The sequence below is a fragment of the Eulemur rufifrons genome, chromosome 28 (genome assembly GCF_041146395.1).
Source record: "Eulemur rufifrons isolate Redbay chromosome 28, OSU_ERuf_1, whole genome shotgun sequence".
NCBI classification, from domain to species: domain Eukaryota; kingdom Metazoa; phylum Chordata; class Mammalia; order Primates; family Lemuridae; genus Eulemur; species Eulemur rufifrons.
The window spans coordinates 43,652,409-43,666,859 of NC_091010.1; the positions used below are offsets into that span (position 1 = coordinate 43,652,409).

General features: G+C 45.6%; 1 protein-coding gene across 4 annotated transcripts in view; it reads right to left on the minus strand.

Moving 5' to 3' along the window:
* The window catches only part of SORBS1 (sorbin and SH3 domain containing 1), a 218,240-nt gene extending 207,997 nt beyond the window's left edge, over positions 1-10,243 (minus strand). For 2 of the 4 annotated variants that reach the window (XM_069460038.1, XM_069460039.1), the window contains exon 1: positions 10,151-10,243. The gene's annotated coding sequence lies outside the window, so the exon portion shown is untranslated. The remainder of the gene's footprint in view (positions 1-10,150) is intronic. The other 2 variants (XM_069460041.1, XM_069460040.1) reach the window with 1 other exon arrangement.
* Positions 10,244-14,451: the final 4,208 nt, after the last annotated feature.

Consider the following 14,451-nt stretch of genomic DNA (forward strand, 5'->3'; position numbering starts at 1 on the left):
GCTCTAATAGTACTTCATCTCCCACAAAGGCATCTATTAATATTCTTCAGGTTCCCTGGCCAGTGAACATCTAGCCATGGCTTGACACAGAATTCAGGGCATCCCAATGCAGACTGGCAGGAAATAATTCTCATGATGAAAAGTTCTTCTTCCACTGAGCTAAATCTATCACCCTGAAATTTCTACTTACTAGTCCTGGCACATACATTCATAGGTTTGGGAAAACCAAAATATGTTAAGAAAAATCACTTAAATGTTTTCAAACACTTTAAATGAAGGGTTACACCTGTAATACACTTTCATAGCTAAGATGAATCCAATCTTAACTCATAACAATGTAAGGCCTATTAAACCAATGTATGACTATGATCCGTTTGGGGGAAAACAATCCTTTAGTGTCAAGGCTGTGGTCCAGAATTGCTATTTCCATTGACTTTAATCCAATACATTCAAGCCCTAGAACTCCATATGTGGATCAGGAAGTGGGAGGCTGGACCCTCAACAAGCTAGGCCTTGTTCTCCAAGCAGGGTCTGGGGACTCTGGAAGAGCAACCCACAATTTCATATTTCTTTGATGTACTCCTTAGTGGAAAAATCCAACATTTCCTGTACCCTCTTATGCGCCAAGGACTGCGGCAGACACGGGAGATACAAAGATGAATACAACATAGTCTTCACAAGACACTCACAGTCTGGAAAGAGTAAGAGATAAAAAAAAAATGCGCAGAGGATTTACTCTGTGCAAGACACTGAACTAAGCTCAGGAGAGAGACACACAATCAGCTCAGTGCAACACTGGCCATAACAGACATACGTAGAAAACACAGCACTGACTGCCTTAGAAGAGACACCTGGAAGGGTCCTAGCACCATGCCTTGCACATGACAGGTGCTCAAGGCAGAGAACTGAATCAAACCTTGACCAATACCTCATTTTAAGGCTGAGGAGACCAAGAGCCAGACTGGTTAACGGACTTCTCAAGGTGACTCAGGTAATTAGTGATAGGACACTAGGCTTCACCACTCACCAGCCCAACAATCTATAGTGCTGTCTTATCCTACGCTGCATGGGGAGATATGTCTATCTCAGAATAAACAATGGATTTATTTTTGTACGATTGTATGTTTGGAACTCTCTTGAAATCTGATGACTAACTATATGCATATCATCTTAGAAACATGCATTCAATCATTTGATAAACATTTCTTGGGAAGATACCCTGTATCAGGCATAAGTTTATGGGCTTAGATAAAGAGATAAAACAAACTTCTGGTGAAATCAGAAGGCCGGACGCCCATGTTTCCCTGTGCTCTCTCTCAGAACCCCACTAAAAGGACAGTAGAGGAATGTGTTTCTTAGTGGAAAAGAGATAAGAGCAAACGAGATAAGCCAACAGAACTCTGGGAGGGGGAGAGCTGACCGCCATGCAGTAGCCGATGTAGGTTTCTGCTTTGTCCGGTCTGCTAAGTGCAAGCAGGGGAGGAAACCACTGAACAAGCAGCCAACTCAACACAGAACCCGGAGAAGGCTCAGGAACTGGAGGCACCAAGGACTTTAAATGGAGAAGCAGGACGGGACTAAAAAGAGGGGCAAGGAGCAATCAGACCCAGGGTCCCTTCTACAATCTGCTCAGCCTGGTGATTGCCCTCCCTCAGCCAATAGAAAATGGAAGTCCACTGTTCAGGCATCTTACACCAGAGACTGTCTGGATTCAGACACAGCTGAGGGAGGTAGGGAGAGAGTGGGGCAACTTTTAGAAGACTAAGAAATTGAGTGAAAGTCTACATATCAAATTGGCTAATACCCAGCCAGCTTCCCCATCTAGGCTCCCAGAATGGAGGACAGCTGGGCTGTTATCCACCCCACCTGCCAACAAAATCCTTTTCCAAGAAAGCTCTCTCCAGGAAAGCTCCAGAGAAAAATATATAGGTACTGATATCTAGTTTTATCAAAGGGGGGAAAAGGGGGCTTTCTGCTGGATTACTGTGCAATGAAGTTAACAAGCCCCTTCCTGGTCACATAGATGCCTAATCAGCATTTTGGGGTCCACTCTTAAAATATAAATGGACAGTCAAGGATCAGCATCCATGGAAGGATGGCTCCAATGGGAGACACAGTAAACAAAACAAGCAGAAAAAAGGACTTGGAGGAAACAAAGATAATGTAGGGAACAGCAAAAAAAACACTAAAAAAAAAAAAAAAACTAATATAGGAAATTTATTGCACCCATGAAACAAGAATAGGATGCTATTTAAAAAAGAAAAGAAATGCAAGCATTCAGAGAACTAGGGAGCTCTCACAACGTAAAACATGCAAGTATGTTTCATGTAAAAACATGAAAGCAGAAATTTAAAAATTGAAAAGGGTTGAAGATAAAGCTGAAAATCTCTCTTGAAAGTAAAACAAAAATATAATAAAATGGAAAACAGGAAATAAAAGATTTTAAAATCATAGACTCAATCCAGATAGTCCAACAACTAATAGGTGTTCCAAAGACAAGACACAGAAACTGGAGAAACAAAAATTATAAAAAATATATATATTTAAGAAAATTTCCCCAAACTAAAAAATGTCAGTCTTCAGATCAAAAAGACACATCAAAGACCCAGCCCAGTAATTTTTAAAGCAAGGAAATTTCAAATGCAGGGAAAGAAAAAGATCCTAAAAACTTCCAGTGAGAAAGCAGATTATGCATAAATGATCAAGAATCAGAATGGCATCCAAATTTTTGACATCAGTATTGAAACCTAAAAGACAGTAGAAGAACAATGCCTTCAAAACTTTAAGGGAAAATGGCTTTCAACCTAAAATTCTAGATAAGTCAAACCACCAATCAATATGAGTTGGGACAAGAACATTTCATACATCTAAGTTTAAAGTGATCAACTTCCACAAACCCTCTCTCAGAAACTCATGGAGGAATAAATGAACAAAGAGGAAAGAGAGGATCCAACCTAGGACTAGAGGAGGGAATTCCCAAGAACGAGTCATGCCACAGGCCTAGAGGTCAATGGGCAAGAAGAGAGGAGAGGGATGGAAGCCTCTAGGAGAGAAGTCTCCATGGGGGAAAAAAAAATTAAGATAATAAAATACAAAGGAATACATGTTATAAAACAGAAATGTTTTAAAATGCTGTCAGACTTTGTGATTTACAAAGAAGTACATAGAAACTAAGTAAATAGAAAAAATAAGGCAATTATTAACTCAAAAAATGTACAAGAAAGAGAATATCATTATAGTATACTATATGGCTCAGGCATGAACCCTATTTACACAAGTAAAATAATGTAATAAATATCAATGTAACCAAAAACTGTGATGTATTGGAAGGATCAGGAGGAAGAGAAGTATTTGAGGGGTGGGGGAGTTCTCTATTGCATAGTAAAACATCAAGAAATACAACTAAAGTGAACAATCAGGAAATAGCACTGTAAGCAGGTAACTTATAAAATGATAGTAATATCAGGAGAAACAGCTAAAAGGATTGGAAGTGACTGTCATAAACAGAATAATGGCTCCTCAAAGATGTCAATATCTTACCCCTGAACCTATGAACCTGTTAGGTTACACAGCAAAGGAGAATTAAGGTTGCAGATGAAATTAAGGTTGCTCATCAAATGATCTTTTTTTTTTTTTTTTAGAGTTTTATTTTTTTATTTTTTTATTTTTTGGAAATATTCATGATAAATTATTAAGTGAACAGTGCAAGTTAAAAACAATAGTTTCATATTTTTTCCCCACCCCCCCTTTCCCGAGTCAGCACCTTCAAGTGTTACCACTCCCCAAACGGTGCGCAATGCACTCATTGTGTAGGCATACCCCCATCCCCTCCCCCACCCCCCACCTCAGTCTGATGTCCAATTGGTGTCGTTCCCAGATTTGTATTTAGGTGATGATCAGGGAAACCAATTTTCTGGTGAGTACATGTGATGCTTGTTTTTCCATTCTTGGGATACTTCACTTAATATAATGGGTTCCAACTCTCTCCAGGAGAACCATAGAGATGTCGTATCTTCATCATTCCTTATAGCTGAGTAATATTCCATGGTATACATATACCACAGCTTACTAATCCAATCAAATGATCTTAAAAAGGGAGACTGTCGTATATTATCCAGGGGGGCCCAGTGTAACCACAAGGGTCCTTAAAAGTGGAAGAGGGAGGAGGGAGAAGGGAATCAGATGAAGACATGACTCTGGAAGAAGGTCACAATCATAGTAGGACTCAACCAGCCCTTCCTGGCTTTGAGACAGAAGAAGGGGACCCTGAGCTAAGAAATGCAGGGGTTCTCTAGAAGCCAGAATACAGACTCAGAGTACAGAGTACAGAGCAAGAGAAAACAGACTCTTCCCAGAAGGAAACCCAACCCTAATGCCTTGATTTTAGCCCAGTGAGACCTTTTTTCAGACTTCTAACCTACAGACCTGTAATATAAATTTGGGTTGTTTTAAGCCATCAAGTTTGTGGTAGTTTGTTACTTCAGCAATAGAAAATCATATTCAGCGACTGACTCTGGAAAGTGGATCACCAGGATGAAGAGGGATGACACAGTCTTCTGTAAAGTCTTCATATTTTTCGTGTAGCGTTTTTTGACTTTTAAAACTATATATGTAACTTAGATACAGATTAAATTTTAATTGCAAAAGGAGAAATTCTCTTCCCAGATCTCACACTGTGGAGGGGAAACAGACAAGGGAACCAGCAATAACAACAGAAGTAGAAAGGTGAGTGCAAGGAGAAAAGCATCTCTCTTAGATGAGAGGAGAGTCTGAAAGGAGAAGCAGGAGTCAGGAAAAGCAGCAAAAGGCCTTCTGGTGAGGGAACAAGTCCTGGTGTGGGGAGAACCTTTCCTTTTGGGGTATGGGTGAGTTCGGAACCACCAGGGCATCCAGTGGGTCTGGCAGAGCCAACAGGAAAGGCTGGAAGGGTCATTCCCAACATCAGCAGGTCTGATGCCTGCCCTCCCCCGGCCTATAATACTTGGGGAGGGCCAGGACAAGTGAAAGCCCAAGATAAACACAACATTTTCCTAGACCATAAACTGTATTCAACAGTAAAACAATTCTAAATTTACAGTAAATTTAAATATTTTTATACTAAAACCAGTACAGACATGCTATAGAGAATACAAAACTCATGTGAATTTTTAATAAACTGCACACTTCAAGGTGACTTCTTGCATGCGAAGCCGACTTTAGACACTAAACTACTCACTTACCACTGAGCACCAAGACTCAATTTTCTCTGTAATTAATCAGAGTCAGAAGAAAATCATGAAGTGGTACAGCATACATCCATCAAAGCATCTGGGATTTCACACCAGCAACCTGTTGGCGGCTGCCCACCCTCCCAAGATGGGCACAAGACACCCCTAGGGTCCCATCTAAAACTAATCAGAAAGTTGACAAGCATCTCATTCTTTTCCGAAGAGGTCTGGGTCCTGCTACAGCCAGTTGGGTCAGCTCAGCCTGGGAAGACAGAGAAAAACTACCACGCTAAATTCTTCCTGGATATACTCTCTTGGCCATAGTCTGCCAGCCTGCCCCACTCTGAGCATTCCCAGAATCATCGAGAAGAGCCCCACTTCCACCATCAGCACCCCCAACCCCTTACACCCTGGGCCTCTTCGAGAGACTACATCACAGACTCTTTCCATGGAAGGAAGTCAAGAAATACAGCACATCTCTTGGGAGAGGGTGTCCCCTGTGGTCCACAATACAAGGGTGGAAACTTTTTCTATTGTTGTAGCTGTTTTTGTTGTAAAAACAATAACCACATGAGAGAGACCTGGGAACTTTTTTTTCTATAACAAGCCACTACTGAGCACAGAAGAGAAGGGGGAAAAAAAATCAATGGAAGACCACACAGAAGTAAAAAGCAATTTAATTGGGTTAGGTTCATTTGCCTCTTGTTCATTTTGTGTGTAAAACACATACACATTCAAAAAGATTGAACTCAACTGATTTTAAATTAAAAACAGAGCACATGAAATTTTAATGACAATAAATATATTAAAATACACTACAGCTTGGTGCAGTGGTAAGTGCCTGCAGCCCCAGCCTCCTGTATTCAGGAGGCTGAGGCTGGAGGATGGCTTGGGCCCAGGAGTTAGAGGCCAGCCTGTCTCTAAAAATAATGATAATAATAATAACAAAGCTACAGAGCTATATCATTTTCAATAAAGAAAGAATGGAGGAGGACAGCAAGGAGAAAGATACAACAGGAGGACAGAAAAAGAAATGGATGGAGGACTGAGGCATGGGAAAAGAAGGCTGGGAGGCAGTAAGATTCAGGGACAGACACACATGCCTAACCATACACAAAAAGAGGGGGCAACTAAGGACCCATAGAGACACCGAGGGCCTGGTGAGTTAGCCAAAGCGAAGTACACTCTTCATGTCCAGCTGTTGCCTTGGGCTACAGACTTCAAAGAATTATCTACCTTTTATCCTTGCCTTTGAATGGTTAATGTCATGGTCAACCACTGTTCACAGGTCTTTAACTGCTCTCTGAAACATTCCCAGGCTTAGCTCAGGTCACAGGCCAGAGGCTCCCCCAAGATGAGCTACAATTCAGTAAATCAGTCATCTCCAAGTATCTCCTCTGAAAAGGGGGTACATGAAACTCTATCTCATAAAACTACAAAGCACCAATGAAAGTCAGAGGAGAAAATACTGCTTGTGTCAAAAAGAAATTCCACAGAAAACTTTTTTTTAGGTTTGCATTAAAAAAACAAAAACAAAAACTAAGACTTGGGCAGAACTGGGTCCCACCTCAGCATTCGCCAGCATCACCCCCAGAACACCTGACTTCCCACATGTTCGATTCTGCCTGTCCCAGTGGACCTAAAGGCCTCAGTTGGCCCTGACACTAAGCAGCCTCCACCACACCCTGCAATCTGAGGGTCAACAGGAGAGATCCCGAGGAGACTCCAAGTTACCACCCACCGGCCACCCTAGCCTAAGCCAAGCCTCTCCTCCCTTCATTCCAAGGGCTGCACAGGTGCTCTGCTGTTTCACACCTGACAGAGCCTCCCCCGTCTGAGCTCCATCCCTTTCTCTCCTGAGCTTGGCTTCTGTGGTTTTCTCTTCCCCACACGATGGGTCCCCAACCTCCCACTTTCTTTCATGTGTTCCTCCAACCTCTCCTTTCTTCTGCACCTATTTCCTCCTCTCTTTCCTCTATCTGATCTTAGAATCGTTTCTCTCAGAGGAGGAGGGAGTTTAACAGATATATCTAGAACACAGGACCTAGAATTGACCTGCCTGAGTTTCTTCCCCAGCCCCACATCTTGTTGGCTGTGTGACCTTGGACAAACCTCCCAACCCCTCGAATTCCTCAGTGAGGGGGACTGACCCTGGCAACCACAGAGGTCCCTCCCAGCTCTCACATCCTAGATAGCTGAACGTCCACGTCCACCTGCATAACCATAAATAACACAGTGAGTTAAACATCCACAGGAAGAGAGAATGAACTAGAGAAATTCCCTTTTCTCAGCAATCTCTCATCCCAGCCTCACAAATCACACTAATGAAGGAAAAGGTGAATATGAATCCAACAGAAGCCTGAGTCCTAGAATGCTTCTTTCATGCCACTGCTCAATACTGTGAAGTTCACATCAATTCAGCAAACAGGAACGAATCTGAAAACGCCATCACAGACCGTATTTGGGAATCTAAGAACAGGAGCACTGACAGGAACGCTGAAAAATCATCTGCTCTAAAAATCCTCCACTTTACCAACAAGGACACAGGCCTAGAGAGCAGAAGCCACTAGCCCAAAGGTCAAAGATCGGTGGCCAGGACCAAATCCAGCTGTCCTGCCTCTGGTCCAGAGCTCCTTCGCCAGAGCTTTCTGAGACCATCCATTCCTTTTCCAAACAGACAGGTCAAGTCCTAAATTACCAGTGAATGCCCTCTGCAACAAATCCATCTCCATGTCCAGGGAAGGGTCCAGCGCTAAGTTTGGGTGACCAGATGATTATTGATGCTGTACAATAAAAGCTTTCTTTCCTGTGCCCTGCCCTTTCATTCTTTGCAAAGAAAACCCCAGACACTGCTATCTGTGCTGAACTCTATTTTGGAGAGGGGGAAAGAAGGGAGAGCTGAACAGTGCTTTGTTCTGCCAGTAACAAGCATTTGCTCCTCCTTTCTTGTAACTCCGACCCGCTCCCCAATATTCCCAATCTCTTCAGAAAAGTTTACAGAAACTCTCCAACTACAGGAGATGAAAGCAGGTAGGAGGAAAGGGCCACTAGGATGGGTGTGGTGTGGAAGATGGCAATACCCACCCATCTCTTCACCCCATGGTGAGCATTTCATTTCAATTGCCAATTCCCTGCAGGGAAGTCTCCAGAGCTGGTAGTCTCAGGGCCCTCCAGCTGAGAAATGTGCTCTCTGCAACCCCTGGAGAAGTAACCCTTTCCTAACCTTCTACTCCAATAGAGCCCAGGGCAGAGGTGCCAAGAGACCAACCCTTCTCTCCTTTCCCCTCAGGCCAAGAGCAGACATTGGAGCTAGCAGGCAAGGGGCTATTTAAGGCAGCATGAAGAGGGTGGGGCAGAAAATTGCTGTCAGCATCCTAGACCTCCTCCCCTCCCCCTCCCAGCCGAAACACCCAAACACACACACACACACACACACACACACACACCCCCCTCACTCTGTGGACAGCCAGCTACCTCATCTATGTTTCCTGGGCTATACATATGGAGTCTCCAAATGTCCATCACGTGTTTTCTGTCACTGATGCTGCTGTCCCCCTCTGCCGCCCACCCCCCTTCTACTCCACCCCTCCTTCTCTTTTCACCACCAAGCTACCTCTCCAGCCAAAAACACAGAATTGAATCTAAGCAGAGGAGCTCAAAACACAAGGAGAGTGGGGACAGACAAGCCATCCCTGGCCTTCACTTGAGAGGAAAATGGACCCAAAGGGGGTGGGGTGGGGGAGATGGAGTCAGAGGCCTGATATGCCAGATAGGTTCCATGATGTCTCTAAACGAAGCTCCCTCCTATTGACGGTGAAATCAATTCCAGCAATTTCAGCAGGTCGGCCCTGTGACAACAGGAGCATCCCAGCGCTCAGTGTTTGAAACAAAAACCCAAAGCCTCAGCCAGAACATGCTGGGAAAACCCGGGGACTGGATGAAACGAGCCACGCTCAGTGGGATCCCTTCTGCTTTTATGTAGCAATGTAATAGCGTAATAAATTCTGTCTGCCTGAAGAAAGCATGCACTGGTGAATTTCAAAGCCATCTTATGACAGCGGATGCACAGGGATGCAGGATTCGACAGCACATCCCCCCATGAAAGGAATATAATGACTTTAAGCCTCTTTCCCCCTCTATCTTGAATGGCGCTACCGCTTATCGAGGGCCACGTCGGAAAGCAGCGAGGTCGGAGCCGGAGATGCCCAGGGAATTCGGAGAAAGGAGTTGCTTTCTGTCCCTGCCGGTGATGAGCCGCTTAGCAAGATGCTGTCAGCCACTCGAGGACACGCAGGGGCGCGGGCGGGATGGGCAGGTAGGTGTCCCCCGGCACACGTACCGCTCACGCAGGCGGGTCCGGGCCAGGCGCGTTGTCCTTGCGCCCCTCCCGCCGCCCTGTCCTCGGGGGATGCTGATGAATGGACACACCTGAGATGCCTCCATCCTGCCGCTCGCTCCCTCCTTCCTCCTCTGGCCGCTGCAGAGCAGCCCCTGCTCGGTAGTTTCACTTTACAGCACAAACCCACCGGGGCTTTGATGTCTCCTCCACCCGCCCACGTTGCACCCAGCCTGAGGCGGGCGGACCTTCCCTCCCGGCAGAGGCCATGATCGTACTACCCCACCCACACAAAAATAAATAAATAAAACCTAGGACACCCCTCCGTCCTCCGCTCCCTGGGGAACTTTCCTTGAAAGACTGGGGATCCACCAAGCAGGCAGGCCGGCGGGTTCGGCCGCGGCGATCGCGGCTTTCCCCGCGACCCCAGTAGGATGCTCTGGGGGGTAACCCCAAGTCCCTCCAACAGCTGGCCCTTTAAATGCGCCTCCTCCGAGCGCGGAACAAAGGCGCCGCCCGCGGGGGCCGGGCCGGCGCACACCCCCAGCGCCGCCGCCGCCGAGCGGGCGAGCGCGGCCAGGCGGGCGGGCGGCGGGCGCGGGCTTACCTTGCGGATCGCCGGCAGCTGCGCGCGTCCGGCCCCACTCGCACTACACGCTTCAGTCGGCCCCGCTCTGTTTTTCTGGGACTCGGAGCTGACTTCACCGACGCTCCGCCGGCGGCCAATGGGCTGCGGCGCCCGCCCCCTCATTAGCATACCTCTGGAACCGTCCACTCTGGCGGCGCCGGGGCAGCGGGCGGGCCCGGGGGGCGGGGCCGGGCCGCGCCGTGACAGGAAGGGGCGTGCGCGCCAATGGGAGGCGAGGAGGTGCCCGGCCACCGCTCCGGCTTTGTAACCCGCGCGCGCGGGCCCGCCGGGCTCCGCTGCGAAGGCGCGCGCGGGCCGAGTAACCCCTTCTGTCTTGGCCTGGCCGCCGGTGGGCGGGAGGCGCGCCTTCTGGTCCTTCAAAGGGGTCGTCCACGGAGACCTCGTTAGGAACCTCAGGCACAAAATAACAGCCCTAAGTTATTTAGCTCCGATGCCCCTTTTGAGTCATCTGTGAAATGGTATAATAGTACCGATTTCGCAGGATGTAGTGAAGATTCATATATTAATAATTAACGTATGTGAGCCGTTTAGATCAATGCCTGGCCAGCACGCTACATAAATGTTTGTTATTGTCATTAGTATGCTCTGTACCAGTCAATGTGCTTAATAATTCCTAGTTTCTCATTTGATCCTCTTAGCCTTATAAGACAGAGGCACTATTACTAATCCCTATTTTTCAAGTGGGAAAACTGAAAATAATTACTATTTTTAAGTGGGAAAACTAAGGTGTAATTTAAGTGGCCTGTCCATCACACAGCAAGTGTTATGACCAGGATTTGAACCCAGGCTCTGAGATTTTGCTCATGCAACACACAGGTATATTCAGGGGCTCCAGGGCAGGCATGTGCTGGGCCCTGGGGTTACTGAAGAAAACAAGACAGGCAAGGCCCCTCCCCTCAGGAACCTTCCATTTTAGTGAGGGAGACAGACAGACAAGTGAATAAACAAACCAAATCATCTACAACGTGAAAAGTAGAGCGGATACAATAAAATCGGGTAATCACCAGTGGAGGGAAGGCATTGTGATTGGGTTGAGCACTAAGCACTGTGTGCACCATCCTCCTGCCCTCCAGTGCCACTCAGTGTTATAGATTAGGAAACAGGGAGGGGAATTGCAGGTGGGGGGACTGCTTCCCCAATGTCACCGGGCCAGCAAGGCTCCCTTGACTCCCAGCTCCCCACATTCCTAGGACATCCTTGAAGGAGCTTACTCTATAACTGAGGAGACAAGAAACTGCTAGGGAACTACTCAACCTAGGGAGCTCCCAGCCCACACCTTGGCCCACCCACACCTCATCCTGCAGTTTTGCAAAGAACACTTTCCAGCCTCTACTATTAACTTAGTCCACGATCTGGGCCATAAAGCAATAAAAGGGCGATTATTTATTCTTTCCAGTCTGCCATACACCATACTGTACTTGTGCTGAAAGTTTTACGTGCATTAACTCACACCCACCACACAACAACCCCAGGTGGGAGTACTACGGTTATCCTGAGGTTATACACAAAGGTGGAAAATAAAGGGTAGAGAGAATAAGTAAGTTACTTACCCAGCAAATTCAGGGCAACACCATTTAGAATAGACACACACACAAAAAAAAATTCAAAAACAATCCACATGTCCAATTTTAGTGGACTGGTTAAGAAAATTACAGTACAACCATCTGACAGAATACTACAGAACCACAAAAATGAAGGGGTATCTATTGGCACTTACCGACACATGCAGATGCTCATAATATGTTATTGAATGGAAAGATAGTTTGAAAACTAGTTTTATACTGCAATCCCAGTAGACCTCTTCTTGTGGGATTATGAGCAATTATTTTTGCTCATCTATATTTTTTAAAGTTTTTTTCTTCATAAACATCTACCAAATTGTTCAATGAAAATAAAACAATTTTGAAGTGAAAAACCTGACTCTATCAATGGAGATCTGATCCATAGTCAAGGCCATCACTATAAGTGGGAAACTGTCTTGAGGAATCTTAAGGGACACCTAAGTTTTCAAGTCATCCCTCAAATGCTGAATCCCTCTGCTGGTCCCAGTCTGTGTAACTGTTGCATTTCTCACTGTAAGGCATAACATTGCCATTAGGGTTTATGAGAGAAATGGGAAAATACTGGAAAGTCAGGAAGGAAGGAAAGAGGGGAAAACAGAGAGAAAGAAAAATCCTACTATCCTTTCATGACTCATGTCAAATGTGTCCAAGGAGTGTTCAAAATCATGATCTTTTGACATTTTAACACTGAAAGCGACCCAAGAAACCATCAAGTGTAATTGTGTCACTCCGTCCCTATCTCTAGTCATTCATGGCTTCATCTGGGCAGCAGGCTCTGTGCTAGGTGCTGGCGATACTAGCACAGAGTATGGTAAGAGTGGTAAGAGTGAGACCTGCTCCCTACTTCCCAAAGGTGAGCCCCGAGGAAGCAGAGGCTCGGGGAGGTTGGTGTAGAGCAGGGCTGGCTCCGTGGGCATGCAGCCCATGCTTGGTTTCACGCTCTGCTCTCACCATCTTGAAACTCTTCATTTTTCAACAAGGGGCCCCGAATTTTCACTTTAAGCTGGGCTCTACAAATTACATAGCCTGTCCTTGGGAGCAGAAACACTGAGGCCTTATCAGTGTATTAGTGAGTAAAGCTTTAGGCTCTCCAGGCTCAGTCCTAAGACAGAGGAATGAGTCTCTTAGACTGTACACTCTCATTCCTGGGTCCCCAGGGAAATGGGAGGCTGGGGTTGGGGGTGGGGGGATTCTTGCTTTCCAGCCCTACAGAATTTCATTTCTTCCTTTCTCATGGAACTTGCCATATTTGGCATAAAATCATATATATTTGTGTATAGTCTTATCCCTCATTCCCTCTCCCCACCAGATTGTAAATTCCATGAGGTCGTGGCTTGTGTCTACTCATCTCAAACAGTGCTTAGTGCTGTGTTTTACATGCTGTTTAAAATGTGCTTAAATTTAATTTAATCGTATTAGTAACTCCTCGTTTTCTCTTCATGTGCATCAGATTATTCCCAGCAGTCCTTCCACCGTTGGAGAGAAATAAAAATATCAAGCCGGAGAGTCGTGCACACGAACTAGTATCATAAACATGCTGTAGGAAGCATCCCCCAAGCAGGCCATAAGTGTGAGGAATTAGGAGAGAAGAGAACAGGATTTTGCAGAGGACAGCCCTGAGTCATCAGCCTGTACTTCACATTCAGGGTCACACAGAGTGGGAGAGAGGGAAATAAACTAGAGGATCTAGAGACGGCAGTAGTATGGTGGTTAGGGCTGCGGGTTGCAGACCCGGAGACGCTGGTTTCAACACCTAATGTGGAACTCCCGTGCAGGCTCCCCTCACCTGTAATGTGTGCATAACACAACCCTCCAAGGTTTACTTGCAACGCATGCATGAAATCGTGCATATACAGCTCTTACACACTACCTGACACACATAAGCATCAATAAGTAGATATTATTATTAACATTATGAGGAGGCAATGTTGAGAAAAATGCCTTCTTTTCTTTTCTTTCTTTCTTTCTTTTTTTTTTTTTTTGGAGACAGGGTCTTGCTCTGTGCACAAGCTAGAGTGTATTGACATCATCATACCTCACTGCAACCTCAAATTCCTAGGCTCAAGTGATTCTCCTGCCTCGGCGTCCCAAGTAGCTGGGACTACAGGCACCATGTCTGGCTAATTTTTCTATTTTTTTTTTTTTTTTTTAGCTGGGATTACAAGCGTGAGTCACCACATTCAGCCAAGATGTCTTATTAAAATGTGTTGGTTTTGGTAATTTGTTTTCCCAGTTACCCAAAAGATTGACCATAGTCATTTTCAGAGATCCCATGCTGGAGAATACTAGGAGAGAAGAAGAAAATTGAATTAATTGAGTGAAAGGGAGTTAGGAACCAGAGAGTTTAGCTGCTGCATCTCTCAAAACCCTAGTGGTAATTTGTACCTGATGTCTTTTGTAGCAACTTTAAGAAAGTGAAGCAAGTAGTGGAAAGAGCAAAACTCCCTTGGAGAATCCATTTTCTTGTTTCTTACTGATTAATTACTGAGAAAAAAAGCAAATCTACATACTGATGCCTGAGGGCACAGAACTGATTTGAAGACCGAGGAATGCCAAAGCCAAGAATTCCACATTCTTTGGAGGTCAATGCTGGTGAGATGGGTGGATTGGTCAGGAGAGTACTGGGGCCAGGTAGAAAAGGCCAGGCATGTTGAGATCACTGCACATGGGAAGCAGGACAGGGATGGGTATGAACCA